This window comes from Trichomycterus rosablanca, chromosome 22, assembly GCF_030014385.1.
Source record: "Trichomycterus rosablanca isolate fTriRos1 chromosome 22, fTriRos1.hap1, whole genome shotgun sequence".
NCBI lineage: Eukaryota > Metazoa > Chordata > Actinopteri > Siluriformes > Trichomycteridae > Trichomycterus > Trichomycterus rosablanca.
In genome coordinates this window covers 1,670,001-1,690,952 of record NC_086009.1, presented here as the reverse complement: position 1 = coordinate 1,690,952, position 20,952 = coordinate 1,670,001, and the positions used below count along the sequence as shown (strand labels likewise).

Below are 20,952 nucleotides of genomic sequence, written 5' to 3'. Positions count from 1 at the left end.
GACGAGCGAGAGCAAGCGAACTAGCGAGCGGGGGGAGGGTAGGGGAGAGGGTGCAACCGAAGCGAGAGAGAGAGAGAGAGAGCGACCAACCAGCTGAAAGAAAGCGAGAGATCAGGGCTGTTTGAACGATAGCGAGAGGAAGGGAGGGCAAGAAAGAGAGTCAGATTGTCAGAAGTGTTACTATAGTGCTTCCAGTCCGCTGGAACGCTGAGGATACCCGGATCCATGCATTGCTCTCGCTCTGTGGGGTATCTCTGCTCTACGATGTGATATCCAGAGCTCTGCCACTGCCCCCATTTCTTTTCATCGATTTTTATTTGGTCTGTTTTTATTTCCCCGCCTCCTCCCTCGCTTTAACGTCGGCTGGATTTTTTTGCATCGATCGGACGGTCCTGCACACGGAGACGAGCTCGGGAAGACAGTAAGTAAGCTCGGCTTTCTCTCAATGTGTGTCAGAGATGCGTGGACAGCAGGTTGAACGGAGGCGCCAGAATCTGCACTTAGAGTCCAAGTTCTTGCAAAGGTGTGCAGGTCCTGCAGAGCCGGGGTACACGTGTACATATCAGATGTACCCGAAGCGCATGGGTGGAGGAGCGGACCCTCGCCCAACCGTTCACGACGTCGTGGAGTAACGTGAGCGTGAGAGAACGTCCAGTGATGGTGGATATAAAGATGATGTGCTGAGCTCCGATAGCTCGATGATGTGCAGGTTTCTGTCACTCCTGGTAACACACCCACTCGCAAACGCTGGCATGCATGTAGACCCGCTCATCGACACCCACCGAGTTCTACCAGCATGAAACTCAGATAAACGCCAGTCTGTCTTTTCACAACGGTTTTTGCTCCCTTGATGTTTTCATGTACTCTCATTCTTCCACTCGCTTCTTCCAAGCATTTGTGTAATGCAAGTTATGCATTTTTCATCCTTCCCTTTGATCTAAGAGTCATTTTAAATACACATAACATCTTTGTAGTGCATCAGAATGCATACTTCATTTCCTCTTTTTTAATTCTAACTCCCATTATTACAAGTGACCTGATTAGGAGTTAAATAAAGCGCTTGTTTAAGGGTCAAGAAGTAATAGGACCTGGCAAGACTGCTTGGCAAGATCCTGATCTAAGTAGGGCACGCCAAAGGCACCGGCTGCCACCAGGCTACATTCAGCAGCTTTTTGTTTTGTTTTGTTCTTGTTTAATATACACTATATGGCCGTCTGACTGCGAGCTTGTCGGACGTCCCATTTTAAGAGCAAACTTTTCTGAGCGGCTTCTCACAAGACTTTGAAGGATGTCTGTGTATGGGAATTTGTGCCAGCAGAAAATGTGGGTCAGAAAAGCCTCGATTGATGTTCCAGTTCATTTCAAAGCTGTTCAGTGGGGCTGAGGGTACAGACGATGTTCCTTAACCACAAATACAACTACTAATATTTATTTCTAGCGGTATTTACATTTGTGACACTTGTAATTATTAGTCTGGTACCTTAACTGCTGAGCTATCACTGCCCTGCATACCAGTTTAAGCATTTAAACTCACGATGCTCTGGTCTTCAACCCACACACTCAGGAAGAAATACAATGCAGGTACAATTTGTTCCTCATAGAACAAAGTACAAATAAAAGGTTTCCATAATTTCCAGTTATTTATTTTATGATATGTTACATCTTCCATCCGACCAAATATAAATGAATGGTCTTGGTTGTACCTTGGACATGACCTGTCACAATTAGTGTACTAACTTAAAGCCCCAGTGGACAACAGAGCTGGAGGATCTCGTTACACGTTTATCTGAACAAACTGTTTGGATTGTTTGATTTGAGGGAGAAGGTTTCTGTATCTAGACACAGTAGCATTATCGTTTTGGTAGACACGTTGATCTGACCTGACTTTCAAGGAGGCCTAATCCAATCCAAGCGTATAATTAAGCCGCTCTAGGGCTCGATAGTAGATCTCCTGATAGCAGCTGACCTTCAACTTCACAAAACTCTAATTCCTGAATGACCCAAACACACACACGCACGAATCCATGAGGATCTTTCTCTGAAGTTTAAGTATTTTCAGTTTTCCTGGAACTGTTTGTGTTCTTCAGGCCATCTGATTTGCAGTCACGCAGTCAGTTTGTACACGTTTGACAGATCTGATTATCTTGGTCTCCTGCAGTGTAATGTGATTCAGTATGCAAACTGAAAAAGTGCTTTAAGCAGTGAAAACCAAACCTCTTGCACTAGGACTGAGGATTACAGCCCACACCATCATCACTGGACCTGAAGGTACAGCAGACGCACCTCCTTTAGTTTGGATTGTCAGGCTGATACAGCCCATATCATCTTCATTGGGACTGATGGGTAAAGCAGGCATGTCTACTTAAATGTGACTGTCAGGTATACAGTCCACACCTTCTTTTTGAGACTGATGAGTAAAGCGGGCATGTCTAGTTTACTGTGACTGTCAGGCATACAGTCTACATATTCTTTCTTGGGACTGATGGGTGGAGTCGGCACAACGTCTTTTACTGTGGCTGTCAGGCGTACAACATTGGGACTGATGCAAAAGCAGGCATGCGTAATTTACTGTGACTGTCAGGCATTTAACCCACAACCACATATTCTTCATTGGGACTGATGTGGGAAGTAGGCATGCATACTTAAATGTGACTGTCAGGCATACAGTCCACACCTTCTTTTTGGTTCTAATGGGTAAAGCAGGCATGTCTACTTAAATGTGACTCTCAGGCATACAGTCCACATCTTCTTTTTGGGACTGATGGGTAACATCTTTTCCTATGACTGTCAGGCATACAACCCACATCTTTATTGGAACTGATGGATAAGCTGGCATATCTATTTTACTGTGACTGTGCCATTGGAAATAATGGGTAAAGCGGGCACAACTTCCTTTACTCTGACTCTCAGGCATACAGCCCACATCTTCATCTTTATCAACAGAGGTGCCTAGTTTAATATTACTGTCAGTGATAAAGCCCACACCTACTTTTCTGGGACTGATGGGTAAAGCAGGCATGTCTAATTAAATGTGGCTGTCAGGCACAGAGCCCACACAATCTTTATAAAGACTGAAGGGTAAATGGACCTTCCTTTTTTACTAGGGTATAAGAAGCACAAGTGGTTATTGCTTTTTTATTAAGACTGCTAGGAACTGCACACGCTTCAGTGTACTGACTGGCACTGGGGTTGAAAGTACTTTACTGGGATAAACAGGCCAAGAAACACCTTCCTCACTGGGACTGATGAGCTTTTAATAGAGCACTAGTTATGGTTCATCATTATAGTGACTGGAAATGCCTTCTGGTGAAGGTTTACCAGTTACATCCCCGATTGAAGAGCCGCGATTTCTCCCCGCTGTCCTGAGCGTATGGATGAAGCGATAACTAACCGCCCTCGACATGAAGTGCCCTTTTTAAGAGGAGGCTCGGAATAGTTGCCAGGTTGCTTTATGACCCAGTTTCGAGCGGCTTTTCTCCAGAGTCTCACAGAATCGAGATTAAATGATCTGCCGTTTAGGAGAGCTCGATGTGACGGGTAACGTTTGTATTCAGACCAGAAGTCACGCATAGTTCCGACTATTTGGCTTGACGGAGGTTTAATAGGAAGCATTTCATACACAGGGTGTTAGGTTAGAGGCTCGTTTTCCTCTTCCTACCCTTCAGGAAGAGTTCACAGGCTCTTTGATTAGTCCTAATAAGTTAATAAAATAAAAACCTGATGTTTAAACCAGGCTTATTAATCAGTTATGCTTCAATGTCCTGTACAATCAGTTTAACAACCGGTTCTTATTAGCAAATGTGACTTCTTGCCTCCACTTACACTGTGTTTGCATTTTTCTCTGTTCCTTCATGCCCCTGGGTACTCTGGTTCATTCCCACGTCCCTAAAACCTGGCAGTTTATAGGTTTGCCATATTTTTTCAGATATTAATTCGTAATTGCAGCAGTCATGAGGAATCCCTTCAGCCCTCCTTCACTCGCTCTAGCGAACAGCGCCCGAATAGGTGCCCAGCTGGTCGTTAGCAGCTCGATCGCTGTTTCTTTCACTTTAAATCTACCAGCAAGCCTGGCTGCTATGTTGTGGTAGAACTAAATAAATAAATAAATACCACATACTGGCACCACACCATGAGATTTGTCAGCCTATTCCAAACCGTGGGCGATTATCATAATAATCAGAAGAATAATAATAAGTTTTATTTATAAAGCGTCTTTCACATTCTCAAGGTCGCTTAACAGGAGAGAAAGAACAGAACTACTGTTTGAAAAGAGACTTAGAAGAAGAGACAGTAGAGCGATCTCACAGGGATTGACACGGAGAGTTCCAGAGCTTAGGAGCTACAGCGCTGAAAGATCTGCCACCCATTGAGGAGAGTTTAGAGAGAGGTGTGGAGAGAAACCACCACTGGAGGACCTTAAAGAGCGAGAGGGAATGTAAGGGTGTAAGAGCTCTCGAAGATAAGTCGGTAACATTAAAACCACCTCCTTGTTTCTACTCTCACTGTCCATGTTATCAGCTCCACTTACCATATAGAAGCACTTTGTAGTTCTACAATTACTGACTGTAGTCCATCTGTTTCTCTACATGCTTTGTTAGCCCCCTTTCACCCTGTTCTTCAATGGTCAGGACCCCCACAGGAACACCACCGAGCACCACACTGACATGGTGGTGGTGTGTTAGTGTGTGTTGTGCTGGTATGAGTGGATCAGACACAGCAGCGCTGCTGGAGTTTTTAAATACCGTGTCCACTCACTGTCCACAATATTAGACACTCCTACCTAGTTGGTCCACCTTGTAGATGTAAAGTCATAGACGATCGCTCATCTATTGCTGCTGTTTGAGTCGGTCATCTTCTAGACCTTCATCAGTGGTCACAGGACGCTGCCCACGGGGCTCTGTTGGCTGGATGTTTTTGGTTGGTGGACGATTCTCAGTCCAGCAGTGACAGTGAGGTGTTTAAAAACTCCAGCAATGCTGCTGTGTCTGATCCACTCATACCAGCACAACACACACTAACACACCACCACCATGTCAGTGTCACTGCAGTTGCTAAAAATGAATTTCATCTGTAGGGGGTGGCTCGGTGGGTAGCACTGTCGCCTCACAGCAAGAAGGTCCTGGGTTTGATCCCCAGGCGGGGTGGCCCGGGTCCTTTCTGTGCGGAGTTTACATGTTCTCCCCGTGTCCGCGTTTCCGGTTTCCTCCCACAGTCCAAAAACGTGCAGTCAGGTTAATTGGAGACACTGAATTGCCCTGTAGGTGAAAGTCTGCCCTGCGGTGGACTGGCACCCCATCCAGGGTGTTACTATGTGCCTTGTGCCCATTAAAAAGCTGGAATAGGCTCCATCACCCCCCTGCGATCCTGATTGGATAAGAGGTTAAGAAAGTGAGTGAGTGAGAATTTCATCTGTAAGCGCTGGGTGTGGCTGAAACACCAGAATTATTAGGACATGTCAATATAGCGTTCTTTAGCATAAAGGGTTCCATTCTTTATTTATTTTTTATTTTAAGTAAAAATCTAAAATCAGGAGCATTAAATCAGAATTAAAATAAGAATAAAGCAGGTTTTATAGAGCCGTGAGTGTAAACGCAGCCTCACACCCCCTACAGCCTGTAAAAAGAAGTGTGTCCTCTCGGCTTGGACGTGGGCGGCACAGTTCCCACATCAGGTAAATCGGTCCATTCGGAGTCGCGGGCGTGTGTCGGTTCGGGGTGGCAGCGTTCCCTGTCATTAACACCCCGGTCTATTCAGCGAAGTCTTTTGTATCTGCTGGAAAACATCGGCTGCATTCAGAACTCGGCCCACAGAACGGGCGCTGCAGGTCACCGCGCCAGCCGCTGTAATTATACACGAGCGTGTTCTGTCAGAGAGACGCCGGAGAGGGGCGTCACGGCCGGGAACAAATCAGCCTGTTTATTTTTCTCCTGCTTATCTGATTTTATCAACAGATAAATCCAGTCCTGCTCGGTGCGCTGGGATCAGGACTCATTGCCCTGGCAAAACTGTTCTGACCAGAGAACCACCGAGCTCCTTCACACCCGCTCTCGTATGTCTCGTACACTCGCACGTACTTCGGGTTTTAATGGGCGATTTGGGAGCTGATGATGAAGCGGATAATCAAACGTGCACACAGCGGCGGTGTGCCTAAATTAGAAAATAATAAAACACAGAAGCAGAACGGTGGCGTTCTTGCTCTCGGGGTTCAGACGGCCTCCTTTTACCTTCCTTTAGACTCAAACGGTACCACGGTTTTGCCAATAGACACCAGGGTAACGTCATCGTGTATTTCTGGTATTGGGAAACTTACTTTTCCAACGACCACACGCGTCCATCAGCTGACCAGTCAAAGACCAGAACAACGAGTTCTGTAAAATCTAGGAACTTTGGAGGCCAGGTCAACACCTTGAACTTAAATCAGGCTCCTCAAATCATTCCTGAACCATTTTTGCAGCTGTAGGGGCATCATCCTGGGGGTAAATAGGCCACTGCCATAAGGGGAATAACGCTGCCATGAAGGGGTGTAATTGGTCTGCGATGCTTAGGTTGGTGGAACATCTAATTCCACCATCGGCTGGCATTTGTACCATAGTGCATCCTGTTGTCACACACCCGGCTGTCCACATGATTCCTCCGACCAGGATACCTTCTTCTGTTCTGGTCCATGTCTGATGCTCGAGTGCCCATAGTAGGCACATCTGGTGGTGGTCAGGGGTCAGCATGGGCAATCTGACCAATCTGCAGCTACGCAGGCTATTGAATTTTTTATCATATATACAAGGGATCTTACTTTTACATTGTGGTTATAAGCGGTGAGGGTGTAGTAGGAGGAGGAGTAATCGGTCGTGTCTGAGAGACTGAGAGACGCTTATAGTCTGGATTGATCTCCATCTGATTTCCACCTTTTTGGACGATTAGAGAAGCTTTAGGGGGAAGAAGATTTTCATGTGATGATGATGTGAGCATGTGGCGCATCAGTGGCTACGAGCTCAACCAGAAACATGTTTTACTGACGGCTCTAAAAAGTCGGTACGACGCTGGAAAAATGCATTGGAAGGCGACGATGTAGAAAAGCGATGGAGTTGGAGAAACTCTGAATAAATAGAGTTAAAAAAGGTGCAGAAACTTTGAAGACCCTCGTAGCATAAACATTTTTAACAATTTGTGCCACAGCATCTCTTCTTCAGCAGGCTCAGACCACACGGGCTAGCCATCGCTCCACACATGCATCTTCCTTTTTTCTTTCAGCTGCTCCAAAGATTTATAATCTATTTATTCTAAGAAGAGGGCGACATGGTGGCTCGGTGGGTAGCACTGTCGCCTCACAGCGAGAAGGTCCTGGGTTCAATCCCCAGGTGGAGCGGCCCGGGTCCTTCTTGTGTGTGTAGTTTGTATGTTCTCCCCGTGTGTGTGGGGGTTTCCTCCCACAGTTCAAAAACATTCAGCCAGGTTAAATGGAGACACTGAATTGCCCTGTAAGTGAATGTGTGTGTGTGTGTGTGTGTCTGTCCTGCAATGGACTGGTGCCCCATCCAGGGTGTTACTGTGTGCCTTGCGCCCATTGAAAAGCTGGGATAGGCTCCAGCACAAAGAAAGCCATGGGTTTTTGGTCTGTCGGTCCCGGATTTTGTAAAGCTGCTTTGAGACGATACAGATAAACATTTTCTGCATTTAGCAGACACCATTATCCAAGTCGACTTACAATTAAGACAGTGTACATTGCAAGCAATTGAGGGTTGAGGGCCTTGCTCAAGGGCCCAACAAGGGCGACAACCTTCTGATTACTTACCTTCTTGTACCTTAACCCCTGAGCTATCGCTGCCCTTGACTATAAGGCTTTATGACAACAGAGGAAATCTGAGTGGATCTCCCTCATTCATCGTTTTCTTATGTGTAAATTAAATTGTCTCTTTTTCTCTCGAGTGTGTCTGTCAGGTTACACACAAATATTTTGTTACGCTGCTTTTACCGTGTAAATCTATCCAGAGTAGGAAGTTTGTTTCTATGGCAACAATTATTGAACCCAAAAAAAACCATGCATAAATCATGCAGGATTCAGCATCACACGGGATTCAGTTCTGCTACTCTGCACTAAATCCAGAATGTGCAAACGTAAGGGTTCATCGTGGATCTCAACGGTCGGGTAAAACGCCTTAATAACTGACGTGTGTGCAGCCACTGCGCGGTCCTGCGGCTCTTTGTACTTCAGAAGCTACTTTCATGCTCTCACAGTGAAAGTGTGAACGGAGAAAATCCTCTCGGCTTTATTAAATCCTCTGAGCCGAGCGCACCAGCAGAAGTGTAGCCCTGAGCAGCTTCGATGAAGAACAGATTCTGCTCGGCTGTCTGGTTTTGGTTTAATATCGCACAACAAAGAAGCACTTCATCCTAACAGGCTGCCTTAATTACCTAAATAAGAGATCATATCATCATAGTGAACTGAGAATGTCATTAATGAAGGTGGAGTGTGGGTACCTGTCAGTCTCAGTGAAGGGGGTGTGGCTTCTGTACCTGTCAGTCTCAGTTATATATATATATTTACACTGATCAGCCATAACATAATGACCACCTTCCTAATATTGTGTTGGTCCCCCTTTTGCTGCCAAAACAGCCCTGACCCGTCGATGCGTGGACTCCACTATACCCCTAAGGGTGTGCTGTGGTATCTGGCACCAAGATGTCAGCAGCAGATCCTTTAACTTCTGTAAGTTGTGAGGTGGGACCTCCACGGATCAGACTTGTTTGTCCAGCGCATCCCACAGATGCTCGATTGGATTGAGATCTGGGGAATCTGGAAGCATTTCTGCTTTGTGTCAGGGCGCATCATCCTGCTGAAAGAGGCCACAGCCATGTAAGGGTGAACATGGTCTGCAACAGTGCTTAGGTAGGTGCTACGTGTCAAAGTAACACCCACATGGATGGCAGGACCCGAGGTTTCCCAGCAGAACGTCGCCCAAGGCATCACACTGCCTCCGCCGGCTCGCCTTCTTCCCATAGTGCATCCTGGTGCCGTGTGTTCCCCAGGTAAGCGACGCACACGCACCCGGCCCTCCATGTGATGTAAATGAAAACAAAGTTCATCAGCTCTGTGGTTCAGTTCTGACGCTCACGTGCCCATTGTTGGTGCTTTCGGTGGTGGACAGGGGTCAGCATGGGCACCCTGACTGGTCTGTGGCTATTCAGCCCCATACGCAACAAACTCTGATGCCCTGTGTATTCTGACACCTTTCTATCAGAACCAGCATGAACTTCTTCAGCAGTTTGTTGGATGGGCCAGCCTTCGCTCCCCACAGGCATCAATGAGCCTTGGCCGAGCCATGACCCTGTCTTTGGTTTACCACTTTTGATAGATACTGACCACTGCAGACCAGGAACACCCCACAAGAGCTGCAGGTTTGGAGATGCTCTGACCCAGTCGCCTAGCCATCACAATTTGGCCCTCGTCAAACTCGCCCATTTTTCCTGCTTCTAACATCAACTTTGAGGATCAAATGCCCACTTGCTGCCTAATATACCCCCCCCCCCCCAACAGGTGCCGTGATGAAGAGATAATCAGTGTTATTCACTTCACCTCTCAGTGGTCATAATGTTATGCCTGATCGGTGTATATATATGTTAAACATTTCTTGTTTTTTCACACAGATTGTGTGTACAGTATCTGACACTGAGGGTCACTGAGCTTTCTGAGTTAAATTACAGATGACAGGCAGAACACAAACACAAACTCTCACCTGGTTTTCAGCTGTCAGGAAACAACAATCCTGTCAAAATATTGAAGTCCAGCAAATTCACAAACCCACAGATCTGCAGAAGGCCGATGGAGCCGATAATCAGATCGCACACAGCGGCTGTGCTAAAATAAGAAAAAATAATAAAACACAAGAGCAGAACAGTACCAGGGTGGAGACGGTTTCTGTTTCATTGATTTTCAAACATCCACTCGTTCTCTTTTTAAAAAAATATATATACGTATATATTTTGTTTATGCATTTTCTCCTGGTTGTTGTTTGCTCACAGTCAGGCGTCCAAATACTTTTGGCCTTATAACACATACAAGAAGTAAGTGAAGTAGACTACCGCAGGAGCCGAAGCTGAATAATAACACACCCCGGTCGAGGCGAGACGATTTGTCTCTGATAGAGAAGCGCCGCTCTTCGCCTCCGGCCGCGCTCACCAGTGAAGTACGACCACATTAGCTAAACGTATTATCGCCATCCAGATCGACAGACGTGCCAGACAAACTCCTAAAACAATCTAAAAGATTAGGGCTGGAGGTTACCGCGGTTAATTAGCTTAGCTTGTTTTCAGAACTAATAAACGTAAAGCAAAATCTACAAAATCTACACCTTTAATTAAAGTTTGTTTATTCAGGGAAAATCTGACCCATCATGCCATGCTCACAGCAGACCCGAAACACGACAGATCCCAAAACCTCTGAGCTTTAAAGCTGGTGTCTAGTTGTAGATTTGGAATCTATGCGACTGGGATTTTTGCGTCTCTAACTATCCTCCTTAATGTGAACAGCCCAATAAAGGATGTTCTTTACCAACCTGGTCATTTTTTTAAACATCTTAATTAGTCTTTATTAGCGATGCGTTTAATTCTGGACCTGACTGTGTGGATGTAGCTGCTGTTCCGTCTTCTGTTCCACACGATTCTAAACCAGGCGTGTGGAGGCACCAGCGTGAGACCTTATTACCCCGCCATCGTGCTGCGTGACCACAAGGACGTCCTTCCCGTCAGTGCATCACCATAAAGAGCCGCCGCGACCCTTTAAACCCGCCGTCACAGGACAGACGGGCGCCGATTCGTGTCTTGGGATTTGGGACGGCACCGATTACAAAACTCCCGGAGAAGAAGATAAAAGTGGAAGCCTGATGTTGGATCAATGGCGGTTAGCGAGCTGATGGACTCCCGCCGCCGTGTATCGACGTGATTGTTCAGGACTGAGTGTGAGCTGAATACCACCTGAGACCTTGGTCACGCGCCAGTGAGGGGACTTCATCAAGAGAACAAGACGTCACAGAGTTCATTTATTTATTTTGTCCGTGGGGATGTAGTTTATTCACTGGATCGTTTACATTTCCGCCAACTATTCAAAGTGAATTAGAATTGTGACCAATTACAGAGAGGGTTAAGAGCTTTGCTCAAGGGTCCAACAGAGGTATCTAGGTGGTGAGGCTTAAACCAGCAGCCTTTTAGTCCAGTAGCTTAACTGCTGCCCAAATTAATGACCAGAATACGCACACACACACACACACACACTTTCCCTTTGCTTTCTACCCCCATTTAAATGTTTGTAGGGTAAATAAATGAGGGACTACAGCATCAAGGTCGTAATCATCAAGCTTCAACACATGCACCCCCTCCAAATATTCAAATATGCTCAAAATGCCCCCCCCCCAATATTCAGATACACCCAAAATGCCCCCCAATATTTTGATACACCCAAAACCAAAATGCCACCTCCCAGTATTCAAATATACTCAAAACACCCCCCGTTATTTAGATACACTCAAAATGCCCCCTCAGTATTCATAAACACTCAAAATGCCCCCCAATATTCATATACACCCAAAATGCCCCCCCAATATTCATATACACCCAAAATGCCCCCCCAATATTCAGATACACCCAAAATGCCCCCTAATATTCAAATACACGCAAAATGCCCCTAGTATTCATATACACTCAAACCCCCCCCCAATATTTAGACACACTCAAATTGCCCCTCAAAATGCCCCCCAATATTCAGATACACTCAAAATGCCCCCCAATATTCAAACATTCTCCTTTCAAATACCCCTTTCAATATTCGGATACGCTCAAAACACCCCCCAAAATACCCCCCTAATACTCAAATACACTCAAAATGCAGAAATGTTTTGGAATGGCAGGACTCCCCCCCCCCTTTCCCCCACCCCCTGGTAGATTTTGCCCCCCGTTGAGTTCATGGCTAGGGCCTGCTGTAGGATATAACGCGAGAGCAGGTAGCGAGCTAGTTGAGCTAATCGAGTCTGAACGCGGATCCACGCCGAGCGTCTCCAGGCTGTCGTGTTTTATCTGGAGCTCTTAATAAGATTTCGGTAGAAATGGGGCGCGTTAACGACACAGACGGGATCGATAGCAATAACGACGCACCCTCTTAAATCGTAGCGCTGCTCCCGCGCGCTAATGCAGCCGCTCGTATCGTTCTCTTTCATTACTTTCTCTCCCCGAGCTTCTCTCACTCTCCGTCTGTGTCTCTCGCCCCGGGTTCTGCTCGGCCGGCCGCCGGACCGCGTCAGAATCGTGTTTCTTTCCTCTTATATTTGCTGTTGTGGGTCTGTGGGGAACGATCTGCGTTTTCAGGATTTAGTTCTCTCATTTACGCTCTCGCGCCGCGGCCACGCTTCTGATTTCCTTCAGTTTGGCTTTTCCTTTAACGCTCCCTCATTCCGCTGGAGGTAAACGGCTGATCTGGGACGGATCTCATCCCCTGCGCTCTGGCCTACTTCAGCACCGTTCTCTCTCTTTCTCTTTCTCTCTCTCTCTCTCTCTCGCTCTCTCTCTCTCGCACTCACACTGGGGGAAAAAGTAAGTGCCCCCGCTCCTGATTGCCCCTGATCTTACGTATTTATCACACAGTTTATTAAACAGAGCTGCTGACTGGCTCATGGTCTGGTGTCCACATACTTTTGACCTTGCAGTATCTGATGTGTTTTTTTTTTTTTTTGGTGTGCATTAGGAAAATCCCACGTCTGAGTGAGTTTACTGGTTTGGCTCTGAAACCAGTTGGACAGGACTTGATTTGTACTGGTTTGCTGAATGAGTGCCAGCGCCGCCCGTGTGCCAGTGTGTGAGCCCAGTGGTGCAGACTGGTCTGGCACTGGGAGCTCAAACACTGAGAGTGCTGGGGCTGCGACATACTGTACACAGCAGTGGTGTGTGTGAGTGTGTGTGTGTGTGTGTGAGAGAGAGAGAGAGAGAGAATGTGTGTGTGTGTGTGTGTGTGTGTGTGTACACACTCATACTCGAACAGAACCCGATGACTTCTGTAAATCCCTGGAGAAAACACTGTGTTTTTCCTCTCTCGCTTACACTCTCTCTCTCTCTCTCTCTCTCTCTCTCTCTCTCTCTCTCTCTCTCTCTCTCTCTCTCTCTCTCTCAATATTGCTCATATTTGCACTCTCTCTTTCTTGCATTCTCTATCTTGCATTCTCTGTCTTTTGCACTCTCTCTTTTGCATTCCCTCCTGCACACTCTTGAAGGCTCTCTTTCTCTCTTGCACTCTCTCATTTGCACACTCTTACTTGCACTCTTTCTCCTGCATTCCCTCTTGCACACTCTCTTTTGCACTCCCTCATTTGCACTCTCTCTCTTGCACTCTCTCTCTCTCATTTGCACTCTCTCATTTCCACTCTCTGCATTCTGTATTGCACTTTTTCTCTTGCAGTCTCATTTGCACTCTCTCATTTCCACTCTCTCACTTGCATTTCCTCTTGCACTCTGCATTCTAATTTGCACTCTTTTACCTGCACTATCTCTCTTGCATTCTCACTTGCTCTTTCTCATTTGCACTCTTTCTCTTGCATTTCCTTTTGCACACTCTTACTTCCACTTTCTCTCTCTTGCATTATCACTTGCACTCTTTCTCTTGCACACTGTCTTGAACTATCTCTTTTGCACTCTTTAATCTGCACTCTCTCTTGCATTCTCAGAGTGCAAATGAGAAAGAGCAAGTGAGAATGCAAGAGAGATAGTGCAGGTAAAAGAGTGCAAATTAGAATGCAGAGTGCAAGAGGAAATGCAAGTGAGAGAGTGGAAATGAGAGAGTGCAAATGAGACAGTGCAAGAAAAAAAGTGCAATACAGAATGCAGAGTGGAAATGAGAGAGTGCAAATGAGAGAGAGAGAGTGCAAGAGAGAGAGTGCAAATGAGGGAGTGCAAAAGAGAGTGAGCTGTGTGAATAAGATTGTCTGTATTGTATTTTTCGTGCACTGCAAGCATCTGTGTAACCAAAAACAAATTCCTTGTATGTGTGAGCATACTTGGCCAATAAAGCCCGATTCTGATTCTGATTCTGATTCATTCCCACGTGCACACTCTCTCTCTTGCATTCTCTTTTCTGCATACTCTCTCATTTGCTCTGTCTCTCTTTTTCACTCTCTCTTGCATTCTATCTCGAGCACTTTCACTTGCACTCTCTCTCTCTCTTGCATTAGCTCTTGCACACTTACTTGGACTCTCTCTCTTGCATTCTCATTTGCATTGCTCTTTCTCTCTTGCATTCTTTCTCTCACACTCGCTCTCACACAGTCTCTTTCTTGCACTCTCTCTCTCCCTCTCTCTCACCCATTGTGCCAGTATATTTCCCGTAATTGCGTCGCTGAGAGAGCTGCTGAGAGAGCTGCTGAGAGGAGGGCAAGAAATCTCCCAGCATTCCCCGCTGCATCATCAAAGTGCAGCTATTTTTAGAAGCCGATGTTGTTTTAAGGGAGCCGGCCGGTCCCGCTCGCGGTTTTAACCCAGCGTTAGCGATTCTGTGCCCTTATCGACCGGAGCGCGGCGTGTTCTGCAGCGTGAGGGAGGTTCTACACCTCAGAGCTCCGGAGGAACCTGCAGATGTACAATAACGTTTAGAACGTCGTGTATAGATGTGTGTGGATTCTCTGTCTATACGTCTGTGATTTACACACCACGCTGGACGGGGTTGAGTTATTTTAAAATGAGTTTCTACGAGTTAATTCAGTCCATCATGCGCTGCACATGTAACAGTACTGCAGGCAGGGGGCGCTGGGTCCCCTCCTCATAAACCATCAGGGTCTCTCCTTGTTTCTACACTCTCTGTCCATGTTATCAGCTCCACTTACCATAAAGAAGCATGGTGTAGTTCTACAATTACTGACTGTAGTTCATCTGTTTCTCTACATGCTTTGTTAGCCCCCTTTCATGCTGTTCTTTAATGGTCAGGACCCCCACAGGACCACCACAGAGCAGGTATTATTTAGGTGGTGGATGATTCTCAGCACTGCAGTGACACTGACATGGTGGTGGTGTGTTAGTGTGTGTTGTGCTGGTATGAGTGGATCAGACACAGCAGCGCTGCTGGAGTTTTTAAACACCTCACTGTCACTGCTGGACTGAGAATCGTCCACCAACCAAAAAAATATCCAGTCAACAGCGCCCCGTGGGCAGCGTCCCGTGACCACTGATGAAGGTCTAGAAGATGACCGACTCAAACAGCAGCAATAGATGAGCGATCGTCTCTGACTTTACATCTACAAGGTGGGCCGACTAGGTAGGAGTGTCTGATAGAGTGGACAGTGAGTGGACACGGTATTTAAAAACTCCAGCAGCGCTGCTGTGTCTGATCCACTCATACCAGCACAACACACACTAACACACCACCACCATGTCAGTGTCACTGCAGTGCTGAGAATCATCCACCACCTAAATAATACCTGCTCTGTGGTGGTCCTGTGGGGGTCCTGACCATTGAAGAACAGGGTGAAAGGGGGCTAACAAAGCATGCAGAGAAACAGATGGACTACAGTCAGTAATTGTAGAACTACAAAGTGCTTTTATATGGTAAGTGGACAGTGAGTGTAGAAACCAGGAGGTGGTTTTAATGTTATGGCTGATCAGTGTATATTGTGTATAGCTGTACCAGCGTGGGCCCGCGTGCAGGTTCCGAGCTCTTAAGTGCCGCTTGGCATGCAGCGCACGACTCTGAACGAGCCGCTGTGATTGACTCGGCTGCCCGAGTGCATCAAGAATGGAGCAAAGCCGTGCTGGTGTATTTTTAGCTCTCGTGAACGTGGAAGCTTTATGAATGAGTAGAATTATATTTTAGAAAGTGCTTTTAGGGAACTCACGGACTCACGGACGCCAACAATTTTGTAAACACCAGGGAGGGAAACGGTGCCGGAAGAGCCAGAAGCAGAAGAGTCCACAGCTGTAGAATTCAGAAGCTACAACTGTCCTACAACAGACTAATAATCCAAAGGTTGCCGGTTTAAGCCCCATTACCACCAAGTTGCCACTGTTGGGCCCTTGAGCAAGGCTCCTGGCCTTTTCCTCCCAATCCAGTCAGGTCAGATTAGAGCTTATCTCTCTCTCTCTCTCTCTCTCGTCACTGCAGCCACAGACCGCTTCTTTTCACCAGCCAGGGACAGGGTCTCATAGAGTGCAGTATCACGTATGGAGAGATAACCACTGGCAAGTAAAGCTGCACTTGCACCAGCGACAAGAAACCCTGTTCAGCCATCGTCCCTCCCCGTACAGACCCGCAGCCAATCGTGTGTCTATGTAGGCAACCGGCCGGCTGATAGCACAGCTGAGATTCAACCTCAAGAGCTTGAGATCTCAACACTCGTGCGCCAAGTTGTGATGATTAATTAAGTGTAATAATAATAATAATAATAATAAATATAATAATAATTATTATTATATTTATAACACAATACAAATGCCAAAGATGTACATCATCATGATCTGTGAATCTCAAGTTTTGTTTTTGTTCACTACATGGCCAAAAGTAAGTGGACACCTGTCCACACCCTTATTATTAAGTTTAGGAGTTTCAGCCACGTCCATTTCTTGTATAAAATCATTCATATGGATGCATTAATACATCGCAGGCTTCCACCTTTATGGCAACAATTTGGGGAAGGGCCCATTCTTGTTCCAACTCAAAGCGAGGTCAAGTCTTGGTGTGGAGGAACTGTAACGTCCTGCACCTTCTCAATTCAGCCTGTCTGACTCTAACGAAATAATAACTTCTAAAAAACTTGCCCATAGGCCGCTCAGGTGGCGCAGGGGTAAAAACACACGCTGGAACCGGAGCTGGGATCTTAAATACATCATATCGAGTCTCAGCTCTGCCTGCCGGCTAAGGCTGAGCGGCCACATGAGCAACGACTGGCCTGTTGTTCAGATATGGGCGGGACTAAGCCGGATGGGGTCTCTCTCCCATGACTGGTGCAATTACGACCTCTGCTGGCTGATTGATGACGCCTGCACAGGGATGAGAAAGGAGTGCTGTCAGGGTGTGTCTCTCCGTACACAACGCTGAGCTGCACTGCACTCGTCAAAGTGTAGGTGATAAGATGCATACGGCTGCTGCCCACATGTCGGAGGGGGCGTGGGTTAGCTTCGTTCTCCTCAATCAGAGCGGGGATCGGCATTGGTGGAGAGGAAGCGTGACGCAAATGGGGAATTGGACGCGCTAAAAAGGTAGAAAATGCATAAAGAAAAATATTTTTAAAAAACCCAAAAAAACTAGCCCATGACTGGTAGGTAACCTGGAACTCACATCCACACACAGTTTCTTTCACCAGCAGCTCCGGCTGTAATTCCTGTCGTCTTAAAATGATTAATGGGTCATAAAACTCTCAGAAAAACTCATCTGTGTCACCCACCAACGTCTGCTGAAGCTCCCAGATAATTACCAAAGAAACGATGCTGGTTATGGTTAAATTACCTGAAATAAATTCTCTCTCGGCTGCACTTTCATCTTCTCTGCTCTGTAATTTCTTACTTTCACTTTTTCTGATCTTTTTATGTGGAAATCAGTCAGTCATTTTGGGCGCTCGGGTAACTCGGAGATAAACTACGCTAGCGCACTACTGCTGAATTCTGGGAATCCAGGTATTGAATCTCAGCGGTGCTAACAGTCGGTCGGGCATCTGCACAGACACGGTTGGCTAATATCCGAGAGGGAGCGGTGGCCAAACCAGCCTGATAATCAGGGCGTGCACGGATAGATACAGGGAGTTCTCACAGGTACAAACCACATGTCAGGGAAAGTTGGGACATTTGTAAATGTTAATTCTGTCGAACCTTGAGTCTCTTTAACTGACAGAAGTTTAAAGAAAAGATGGGCATGGTCCTCCACTTCTGTACAGGCGCTTCGGGCTACTAACCAGGGTCCTTACATGGTGTCGAAGACCCTGCATGCTTTTTTAGTCCCGTCTTTCCCACCCAGCAGACTAGTGTCTGATTTTATCTGCTGCACTGTCTGCACTGCTGATTGTGCCCACTAGGGGGTGCCCAGCCGACCGGTAACAGAGCTGGTTAAATTTTATGGTCTAATTGGTCCTGAATAAATATTTGAATGATGTCGCTTGCATTCATACCAGCGCACATTCTCATGTTCCCGTCCTTAAAGGTGGAACGTCGCCTCGCTCCTCGCTGACCCAGTTTGGCATCTGTAGTGGGTTAAATCATCCACGCCCGTTACAGGTTCCCCCCTCACATCTTCACATCTTTATCTGTCGTCGATAACAGGATGAAATCCCGCCGCTCGTGCCCGGGGACGTTTCTCCACCCTCGGCGGCGTCAGTAACCTCTTTATTCACCAGCGTGGAACGTTTTCCTGCTCACATACGCCGCAGATCTTCTCGTACCGTCGCCCCCCGGAGGAAATAGAACAGAGTGGAAGTTGGCTCCGAGCCATTTCCAGAGTCGGAGGTCCATCATTACCTGACAGCGGAGTTATTCTGTCTGGGTGCAGCCGGAGCTGAAGATGTCGAGGCCTTCGGGTTAGAACCGTAATCAGCTTAAATGTTTCTCCTCTACACACACACACACACACACACACACAATCAGCTAGAGGTTTTTTTTTGTTGGAGAGACTCAGAACCCTCCACCTCGACTCAAACGTAATTGGACAGATTTGCAGGCACTAACTGCTCTGCCTCTCTTTAAGATTCCTTCCCCCCCTCAATCCAGTCGGGTCAGATTAGAGCTTATCTCTCGCTCTCTTGTGACTGCAGACCGCAGACCACTTCTTTTCACCAGCCAGGGGCGGGGTCTCATCACATCCTGAGAGCCATGTACCAGTCCGAAAGAGTCAGAAGAGGTTATATTTACCTGACATTCGCATTTACATTTACATTTTCAGCATTTAGAAGATGCTTTTATAGAAAGCGACTTGCAGTACTGTGACAGTATACACAGTTAAGGGCCTTGCTCAAGGGCCCAACAATGACAATCTGGCAGCTGTGGGGCTTGAACCAGTGACCTTTTGATTACTAGTCCAGTACCTTAATTGCTAGGCTGCCACTGCCCCTCCAAGGCCCCTTGGCATAATTTATGATGTACTGGAGAAAAGTGGAAGAGCGTTACTGGTGGGACTGGATCATGACGTGAACTGGCACATGCAGGCTCACATGCACTTGTGGTTTTAGCCACCGCTGTGTGTGTGTGTGTGTGTGTGTGTGTGCAGCACAGAGTGAAATTGGACGCTCCAGTTTTGCGGTTGTAAAGTGGGGCGGTTTGTTCCTTGGAAGTTTCCCAGCGAAATGTCCTGGGGACAGAGACACTGAAAATATCTCCCTATATCCTCACTGTCCTACATAACACTGCTGAGAGAGAGCAGCGCCGACCGATAACTCACCACCCGCGCCAACCAGGGGGGCAAATATGGCCGAACCTTGGCGTGTCAGGTGCACACAGCCTCTACTGAGGTTTCCACGAGACTTCAGTAAACGGAGTCCTAAGTGCTGTCCAAACTTTTTTTAAACTGTTAAATCTGTCACAGTGCTTTCTGTCTTTCTTTTATTATTTTATATATATTTATTTTTTTATCCTGTACCTCTCTCTTCTCCTCTTTTAAATCCAATTTTTAGTAAATGCTTTCCCTCCTCTTCTTCTTTTCTCTTATTTACACTCCTCTCCCTTCACTTTTATTCTTTCTTTCTTTTTCCTTCTGTTTCTTATTGTTCTTTTCTTTGTTCTTTTTTCTTTTGTTCTTTTATATATATTTTTTCTTTTATTCTTTCTTTCTTTTCTTTCTTTTATCTTTTTTTTTTCTTTCTTTCTTTTCTTTCTTTTATCTTTTATTTTTTTCTTTCTTTCTTTTATTTTTTTCTTTCTTTTAAATTTTTTCTTTTTTTCCTATTCTTTCTTTCTTTTCTTTCTTTTTCTTTTTTCTTTTACTTTTTATTCTTTCTTTCTTTTTCCTTCTGTTTCTTATTGTTCTTTTCTTTGTTCTTTTTTCTTTTGTTCTTTTATATTTTTTCTTTCTTTTATTCTTTCTTTCTTTTCTTTCTTTTTTCTTTTCTTTTCTTTTTTCTTTCTTTCTTTTATTTTTTTCTTTCTTTCTTTTCTTTTTTTTTCTTTTTTTCCTATTCTTTCTTTTATTCTTTCTTTCTTTTCTTTCTTTTTCCTTTTTTCTTTTCTTTTTCTTCTTTCTTTCTTTCTTTCTTTCTTTCTTTCTTTCTTTCTTTCTTTCTTTTTTCTTTGTGCTTTTTCTTTTTCTATTACCCTCTTCTAAATACAATTTTTACAAAATGTTTTTTTTTCTTTTTTCCCTCGGCTTTTCTACATTTTTTCATTTCTTTCTTTCTTTTTCCTTCCTTCCTTCCTTCCTTCCTTCCTTCCTTCCTTCCTTCCTTCCTTCCCTCCCTCCCTCCCTCCCTCCCTCCCCTTCTGTGTTTCTTTTTTCTTTCTTTTCCTTTTTTCTGTCTTTTTTTTTTAAAAACCTTTTTTCTTTTTCCTTCCCCTTTTCTTCTCCTGTCTGTATCTCTCTGTCCCTCACTCTCACTGAATCTCTCTTCTGACTCTTTGTGCTTTTTTCTTTTTCCTTTGTACCATTTTGATCTATTTTTACCCTCTTTTAAATCTAATTTTTAAAAATTATTTGTTCTTTTTCCCCTCTCTCCTCTTTTCTCTTATTTACACTCCCTCGCTCTCACTCCCTCTCTCCATTTGCTTTTCTATATTTTATAATAACTATTTTGTTTTACTGTGTCTGCATTTCTCATGGATCCCCTCACTTCTCTCACACTAATAAACTCTTTCTCTTTCTTACCTTTTAACATCATTTCTCTCTCTCTGTGTGTGTGTGTAATCTAATCTGTAGTACACGGTTATATATTTATATACAGTATTTATATATATATTTATATATGTATATAAGAAGCTGATGAGCAGCAGTAGTTTGTACTTTGTTCAGCAGTAGTACTT

At 45.5% G+C, this 20,952-nt stretch overlaps 1 protein-coding gene across 1 annotated transcript in view; it reads left to right on the top strand.

Annotated features, from left to right (window-relative positions):
* The first annotated feature begins 211 nt into the window (after positions 1-211).
* Positions 212-20,952, top strand: part of shank1 (SH3 and multiple ankyrin repeat domains 1) — a 68,653-nt gene continuing 47,912 nt past the window's right edge. The window contains exon 1 of the mRNA XM_063018475.1: positions 212-421. The gene's annotated coding sequence lies outside the window, so the exon portion shown is untranslated. The remainder of the gene's footprint in view (positions 422-20,952) is intronic.